This window comes from Nyctibius grandis, chromosome 7 (genome assembly GCF_013368605.1).
Source record: "Nyctibius grandis isolate bNycGra1 chromosome 7, bNycGra1.pri, whole genome shotgun sequence".
Classification (NCBI taxonomy): domain Eukaryota; kingdom Metazoa; phylum Chordata; class Aves; order Nyctibiiformes; family Nyctibiidae; genus Nyctibius; species Nyctibius grandis.
Genome location: NC_090664.1, coordinates 55,426,305 through 55,434,596, shown reverse-complemented (window position 1 = coordinate 55,434,596; position 8,292 = coordinate 55,426,305).

Here is an 8,292-nt window from a genome sequence, read left to right as displayed (position 1 = left end):
TTCTTTGTAACACACAATAATTTTAGGAGGCATGAACACTCTAAATATTGCTGATCCTGTACTAAAACAACATGGCTGGCATAAAAGAAACCCTCTCCTAACAGCTAATATTATTGTCAATTTATACTAATAAAACACATTTCATAGTGTGGCTTCAGTGTATCTGTGTGTAGGTGTGTTTGTAGGTAGTATAATGACCACAGTACTATATTTTAAAATACAGGATCAAAAACTATTCACAGGCATGTGAACACGAATTTTGCTGGGTACCTGTTGGACATTGATTTGAAGGCAAAATTCACAAGGGATTCTTCTCACTTTACTTCAGACTTCTGAAAGTTCAGTGTCTAAATCTGAACTAGTCATCTTCTCTACTCAAAGTATAGAAATATGTACACTCAGCTCATTCATCTCATCCTAACATAAGCTTTAAGATGGGCCAGATGAATCCTACTTTGGAAATAACCCAGTTTCACTCAGAGCTAAATGTCTAATGTCTAGATGTCATAAGGTCAGCTGTACTCCAGCCATGCTGTGTACATATGAAAGTTTGTCTATCCATTTATACTATCTTGAAGAACTTCAAATTCTATATCAACATTAAGCAAAGGTTAACATTGCAAAATCAGAGACGCAAGATATGAAATACCTTTAAAATGTTGTTCTCCACTCTTCTATTCTCATATCATGCCATTCCTCAAAATCAATTCTTAACCCCAGCTCCCATCTTCCCACAATTGTCCATCCTACAATCCTGTTTTCGCCTCTGACATTGCTTTTGCTCCATCTTCTCCAGCTCATCTTTCTGCAGTTAAATCAAATGACCTCTTACTGCTTGTCTGCACAGGCTGGGTAGGGGAATGCTGAGACCTTGGAAAGGAGCCTTCCAGCTCCTAGAGTCACCACAGCCATGAGGAACTAAATTTGTACTTATGCAGGGCTCAACTACACATGGAAACCTCTGTGAGGATGAAACCTTCAGGGCTTGGTTGTAGGGTGGAGCTGTGAGGGACTTGAATATGTGCAATGCAGAAGGTGTCTTTGGAGAGCTGAAGCTGGCAAGCTTTCCTTTCAGTGTGTGCATGAGGATTTATTTCTTTTTTCCCCAAAGCCTTATGCTTTTCCTAAATTAGGCAAGCTTTCACAGAGCTGTCTAAAACAAAACTAGAGCTGTATTCCTGGCAATTTTCACCATCTAGTTCCAGAGAATGAAGCTCTAGACCTTGTAAATGAACACTTATAAGTGTATTTATCATGGGAAATTCTCATATTTTTCCTAACCTCATTTCAGAAGCTACAAAATCTTGAGAATTGAAAGATTTCCCTGAAGAGCTATATCATGGAAAAATTTCAGCCCATAGTGTTAAATTTGCTTTTACAGCTGGTGAAGTTATGAAAAAAGCTGTTAAAAGAGCTTAAACCTACAGAGTCTTAATTCACCATGCCACATGCCTTCAAAATATCTGGCAACAGTATTCAGTTCCTACCAGTGTTTTGCTGATTACCTCAACTTACCATTTGAGGAGGTAGACAACCGGGAGTTTTAGCTGTCTTACAAATGTTTAATATTGTTATATTCCTTGAAAATCCTATAAAACCATAGAGACTGGTGGTGTCATCACAAGCTCATGCCAGCAGAGGCTGTGTTACAGCACTCGGACACATTCCCTCTCTTTCTCTCCCCACAGAGATTCCAGATTAAAGAAAAAATCTTTGGCTGAGCATCCATCAGGTTTCCTGTAATGTGTCAGTGTTATGGGGGTTAACAGTCTTAAGGCTTCCCACAATGGTCTACAAGTCATGCACCCTACAGCCATTTCAACTAGTGTTCGAAAAAGACTCATAAACAGTCCTGTTTCAAATGAGTAACACATCACATTTCACAGGGATGCGCTTTTTTGGTCCATGTATTAGAAAAAGATGTTGCCTCTGAGTAAGCTTTTGGTGTACATATTAGAATTTTCCATTTTAGCCACCACATCTGAACCATTATAAGTATTTATTCAGTGTTGTTGAAGTCACGCCTATAAAAACCACAGAAGACATTGCCTGCTGCTTTTCAATATACACATAGAGAGCCCTATGTAAGACATTTGAAAAGGCTTTCATTTGTCAAGGAGAGTGAGCATTGGTATAGAGGGATCTTACGCTTAAATCCACCACACAGGAACTCTAATGACCATCAGTCATTTTGGAAAACCTGTTTTTTCTGTATTTTCAGCCTTATTCTGCCAATCTGCAGCACAGACATTCCATTAAAATGAGTTCCTTCCTACTGTCGCTGTTCTGTGCAAATTTCCAGCTGTTTGTGATTAAGGAGAAGGACATGTCTAAAAGAAAGTAATGGGCTTATGTTTTGTTTTTTTTCTTTAAAATGACTTTTTCATTAAAACAAAAAAGTTTCCTCAATAACTTACAGAACTTCGAGCTGCTTAGCTTCACCATAAAAGCACATCTGAAGGACCAGTATACCACAAGCACAAAGTTATCACTTCCTACCAGTTCTATCCAACTTTTTCAGTCTTGAATCTCACCACCCCTGCAAGTCTGCTCCCACACTTCTGAGCAGAGGCAAACATTTGATAGATCAGCAATTACTACATCTTCTTTCCACTCATCACCTCCATGATCAACACGCTCCCTATTACATGCAGCTCCTCTGCCAAGTTGTTTCTAGCGGTGGCAGCTTGCCTTTAGGACGGCAGAGCTGCAGAGGAGAGATTGAATACGCAGCGGAGGAAATGTTCTTCTCCCCATGGGCTCTCCAAAAGCGAAAGTCTGACATTTTCACAGCTCTTTCAAGGATTCTATTGCAAATCTTTGCAGAATGGTTTGCAGAAACTCGCGTAGTTTGTAAGATACTGGCTGATTTCACAACAGCTTGTTGCCTCCGCCCAGCCTTTCCAGCCTGTTTCTTTTCCCTACACATAGAACAGCATCCCCAAACTTATCTAAAACTCTTGTATTTCCTCTGTTGCTTTTCCTCTCTCTGCAACATCCCCTCCATTATTGTAGCTACAAAGACATTTACACAGAGATTAATCTTATACAGGAGAAATGTGGCTATTTATTTTATTTAAACTATTTTTGAAAATGTCTATGGAAATCTGCATTGTTTGCACCCAATTAATCTGATTTGGTTGCTGGAGCTTATGATACAGTGAATAAGCACAAAAAAGAATAAAAGTAAGCTACCAAAGCTAGATGGCCTCACTGAACAGAGCAGCTGGATTTCCCCAGACAACAAGAGCAAGAGCATAATTATTTTAGACTGCCCTTATTCCTCTTCATAGCCTTGAGAACTCAGTGCTTATATACACCTGATTTGCCTTAAGCAAGACTCAGGTTCATATTTCCTTTTACCTGAACCACTATACTACTGCACTTACATGTAAACAGATGAGAGTAAATTGTCTCTTCCACCAACATGCACGACTGGACACTGTCTGACTTCTAGAGCACAAGGCACTGGTATGAAACATTAACCAGCACAATATAGTCCAAAATTTATTAAGAACTTTTCCACAGCAATTAATAATATCTAGTTGTCTTATGATGATGGAAAGCTGGAGGAAACCTTAGTACTATAAACGAATATTTCACAATTTTAACATTTACCTAAAAAAGACAGTATCAATAACTTATTTTATTGACATAAAAAAAACCTAGGAGCTTCTAAAGTTAAAAGTAAACAATTCGAGTTAAATAGTCAAGGCTTCTGAGATGACATTGCTACAGCTTTGTATTTCCCAAGGATCATGCCCAGAAAAAGGTATTAGAATTCAGCATGGAGAAAAGGGTTACAGTTAGCATTTTGTCTTGAACTTGATAATCCAATCAGCAGGGTCAAAAGTGAAAATTAAGTCAGGACTGCTCCTATGGTTTACTAAGGTCAGACTCATGGGCACACACGGTCATGATGAAGTTTGTAATGCTGAAGGCAAATATACTGTGAAATAAAGGGAAATTTCAGTCTCTACCTTTGCCTGCCAGAGGCTCTTATTGCCTTGAAAATTCTTTAAAACTATTGAAATTTAGAGGAAAGGTGTGGGAGGGAAGAGGGGGAGGAAGGCTGGGTCTAAGTCATTTAACCACAGCTCCAGGAATAGGCAATTTTGTTGTGCAGACGTGACAGATAAATGTTTAGTTTCTGAGGAAAAAGGGAATGTTTGAAAAAGGGCAACTTTAGACAATCCAGAGCTTCAAAAAGTTTTATAAATGGGGCCTTGAATTATCATTTAAATACTGAATATCGAAAATATGCAGAGTCATAATTATGCAGTGGAAATAACTTTTCTTTGCAACACAGTGTAAAAGGGTGATCATTTTGCTCGCACCATGTATGAAATGAACAGATGGATTTTAATTAAAGCTGTTTAAACGTAGCGCAAAATGTAGAGCATTAACTCCTGATGACGTTAAATTAAGTTAAATCTGTTTAACCACTTGTACACTAGGGATTTGCAGCAGTGTGCTTTATTGATTTTGTTTCTACTGGGATGAATTTTCTAGCTTGGCAGTAAGGCTATGGCACAGTTACTTAACCACAGTGCAGGCATCAGCACTTCTTTCCTTTTCCCTTTCAACGTTCTTTGGGCTGCTTACTCCCTGCCAGAGATATTTGTGGGCATAGCGGGCAACTGGAGCAGGGACCTGATCCAGGCTAGAAATAAACATTTTTTTCCCCCAGGAGAATCAGTTCCCCTGCCCACCTCACCATGTCTTGTAAATGCTGTCAGCGTAACGGAGAAGGCAGCCCCTGGTAGAGCAGCTTGGGCCAGTTTCAGGACAGGGCAGGCGCCACTGAAACAAACCTGAAACCATGTCTTGCGGCTACCTAGGGAACATCAGGTGATGTTTTCAGACATGCGTCTTGTCATTTGAGTGCTGTATTTAAAACGTCTCTTAAGAGGGAAAAAAACCAAAAGTTTTTGCATGAAGAAATAGGAAAACATAAACTCCTACACGTGATCTGTACAAATAGTTGAAAGCGGCTGCTCGGCTTTTTTTAACGGCAGCCTGTTACTGGAAAGCTCTAGACTGAACAGGAACCTCGAGCACACTTATTGCTTTCATCTTTGGTATGATCAAGTGTTTAATCAGTGATATTTGACTTGATTTCCTTATTTACAGGTAAAAAGTTCTCCCTTCCATCTGCTTGTTATGAAAATTTGAGGCTGGAATTCGACGGAAGGGCTGTTAGTATATAGTAACATAACAAGAACTTTTTTTATTCTGTCAGGTAGTCTGCAAAAGTCCTCACTGATACAAGTACATTTAATAAAATTTACATATCAGACATTTCTATAATAAACCAGAACTGGACAAAGTTTTCTATATTTTTTAATAGGGACAGCAGAAATTTTGGGGGATAGTGTTTTTCTATTTCAGAGAAAAAGCAAAATGGAAAGAAATAGAAACCAAACAAAATAAACCCAAACCAAACCAAAAAAACAAAAGCCAAGCAGAACATAAAATGAAAATACCTTTTTTTAAATAAAAAAATCCCTGAACATAAACATCAAACAAAATTTCAGGTTTTCTTGTAATGATAAGTAAGAAAAATTAACACATTTTTTAGCTTTAATAGGCTTATCTTGTGTTTTGAAGTGGGAACACCATTCTCCTCTGAAACAGTTTTGAATGATCATTTGATTGACTTGTCCATTGATTAACTATTGTCTAATGTTCACCATTGGTGTCCACCATACCACAAAAATTGCCAAAAAGGTTAATTTAAATTTTAATAAAAATTAATTTTTAATCAAAAATGTCAACAAAAATGTTCTTTGAAGCATCTCTTTGTATCTTAGGTTTTCTACAGAATATAATTTCGACTTTCTGGTATAGTCCATGAGATATCTTCTGTCTTTAATTGTTCACTTGTTTCTCTTGATTTCTGTTTTTGGGGCTTGACAGGTGAATGCAATAAACACTCATTTCCAAAGCTAGTTGTCATATGGAATCAGTATAACAGGTTCTGAAATTTTTCAGTTGAGGGAATTTTATTTCCTTTTTAAGTGAAAGGTTGTCTCAGCCAAACAGAACATGCATTTCTTGCGCAAAATATATCAATTACTTTTCCCAGCTGTACAGAAACATGATTACTGTGTGGTGCAAAATGGCTCTCTCTTTTGGTTCTCATTAAATTGTTAAGATCTTGCAAGATCTAAAAATGGTCCATACATTCATCATCCATCATTATCTGCAGGTCATACTCCACCAGTGCTTTATATCAGAGAAGGAAAGTAATCCACTGCCTACATTAATAATTTCAGGATATGGTATAAGAGAAACAGCTGTAAAAAGCAATACTGCAAAAATCAAGCACACAAACATAATCTGTGAAGCTGCTGTTTACAGAGCAGGCCTTCAGGAAAGCATCTGAGGGTCAAGGTAGCTAACAAGGTGAGTGAATGATGTCAGTGATGCTATAGTACAGGAGAAAGGCAAAATTATTGAGTGTATAAATATGGGTATTATTTATTTCCTACATGAAGCAATACTTTATGATTGTAAGCAGTCAAATTGCCAAACAATTTGACCAGTTTATCACGAGGACTATTTTTGAAGTGTTTTTTCAAGAAAGCTTTGGATCTGCTGGAAATAATCTAGAGGCATGCAGAGGGTTTGAGGAGAGGCCAGGAAACTGCAGCATAAGCGGAAAGGTCAGAAGGAAAACAATGGTTTTGCCAGAAGAGAAGATGACGGGGATACATGACATGTCTTGTATTATAAAAAGATCTTTGGAAAGGAGACAGGAATAATTTTGCCCATGTCAGATAGGACAAAAAGACACTGGCTAAAGCTGCTAGAGGAAAATTGTGGATGGGATGTCAGGAAAAATCTTTCTGGCAGTAAAATTGGTAAAGCCTTTGATAAATCAAATGAAGAAAATGTGGAGTCTCCATCTTTGGAGGGTTTTTGAAAAAGATCAGACAAGCATCCATGAGAGTGATGACTGAGACTGCCTTGGGGCTGGACAGTGGATCAGTTGATGTCTTGAAGCCTCTTCAAGTCCTGTTCCTCTGTACTTTGATGGACTTCCATCAGTCACAGGAGACTGATCCTTGAAATGCACTGCCAACAGAGTTGTCTTCAAGGGTGGGCAAAGTAAACAGCCTTTGAAACAAACAAGAACTTGAGGAGAGAAAACAGACAGTTTATAAAACTGTAGTATTTTCTTTTCCATACTAATAGCTCATTTCCTGGTCAAACTGGCAAGAACAATGGATTTAATTCTTTTATTTTTTTTTAAGAAGTTCAGTAGCTAATGGGAGAAAAGAGCAAATTTTCTTCCCATTTTTTTCTAGTAAATGGATTAAAAGCTGCCACTACCTCCCATGCCTTTGAGATGAACTTCAGTATGAACTTCGTTTTACAAATGTTACGAACCTTGTAAAATCACAGAATGTCTTCACAGAAGAAAGGAATAAGAGTAATATATAAACATGATACCACTCTTCTATATTAATGGAACAGTTCCTGGTAAAAAAAGTGCTAGTCAGTGGGAACAAGAATGTCAGTCATGCTCTTAGTAAGTAGCAAACCCATGTATAATTGATAAACAGTAATCTGAAGAGCAATATCCTGTCCTTAGCTGTTCCTTCTCCCAGAGTTGTTCTCCTCTCATATGGATTTATCTAATCTCTTTGGTGTAGTGAGTGTCTATAAGGGGACCTTGACTGGAAATGTTCAATGGGACAATATTGCTAACGGACACAGAAAACGGTGCTGTTCTGGGGGAATTCTGCTTTTTGGCCATGAACACATGACTTTTCTTTATTCTAAGTTGTCGAAGCTCAGGTCAATGTACTGACTGAGCTTGCTCCTAAACCCTTACACCGTGGACTCAGGCAGCTATCACAAATATCTGTGCCTCTGTTCTCCCTTTTAATGATGAGAATAACAGTGAACATGAAAAATGTAGCAGAGATACGATGTCACATTATGATGCAGAAATTTCTGTGTTAATGTAAGTGGCTTATTGATTCTTTATATACAATGTTAATAGAAAATATGGAAAATAAGAAGACAATTTTCCATAGATTTAGACAGATTTAGGAAAAATGTAATTACATTAGGCTTTTTGGACTAATGTTAATACCAAATAATGGCAGAAGAGCATGCAACAAAAGACGTCCTGGGTATTGAATGCTAAAGCCTAAAGAATAGGACAATTATTAGTATAGTCACATAGGGTACAGAGAATCTTGTATAGCAGTAGGCAGTTAATAATAAACTAAAAAGCCCCACAGAAACAATTATTAGTTGCCTTTATATTGTCATTGA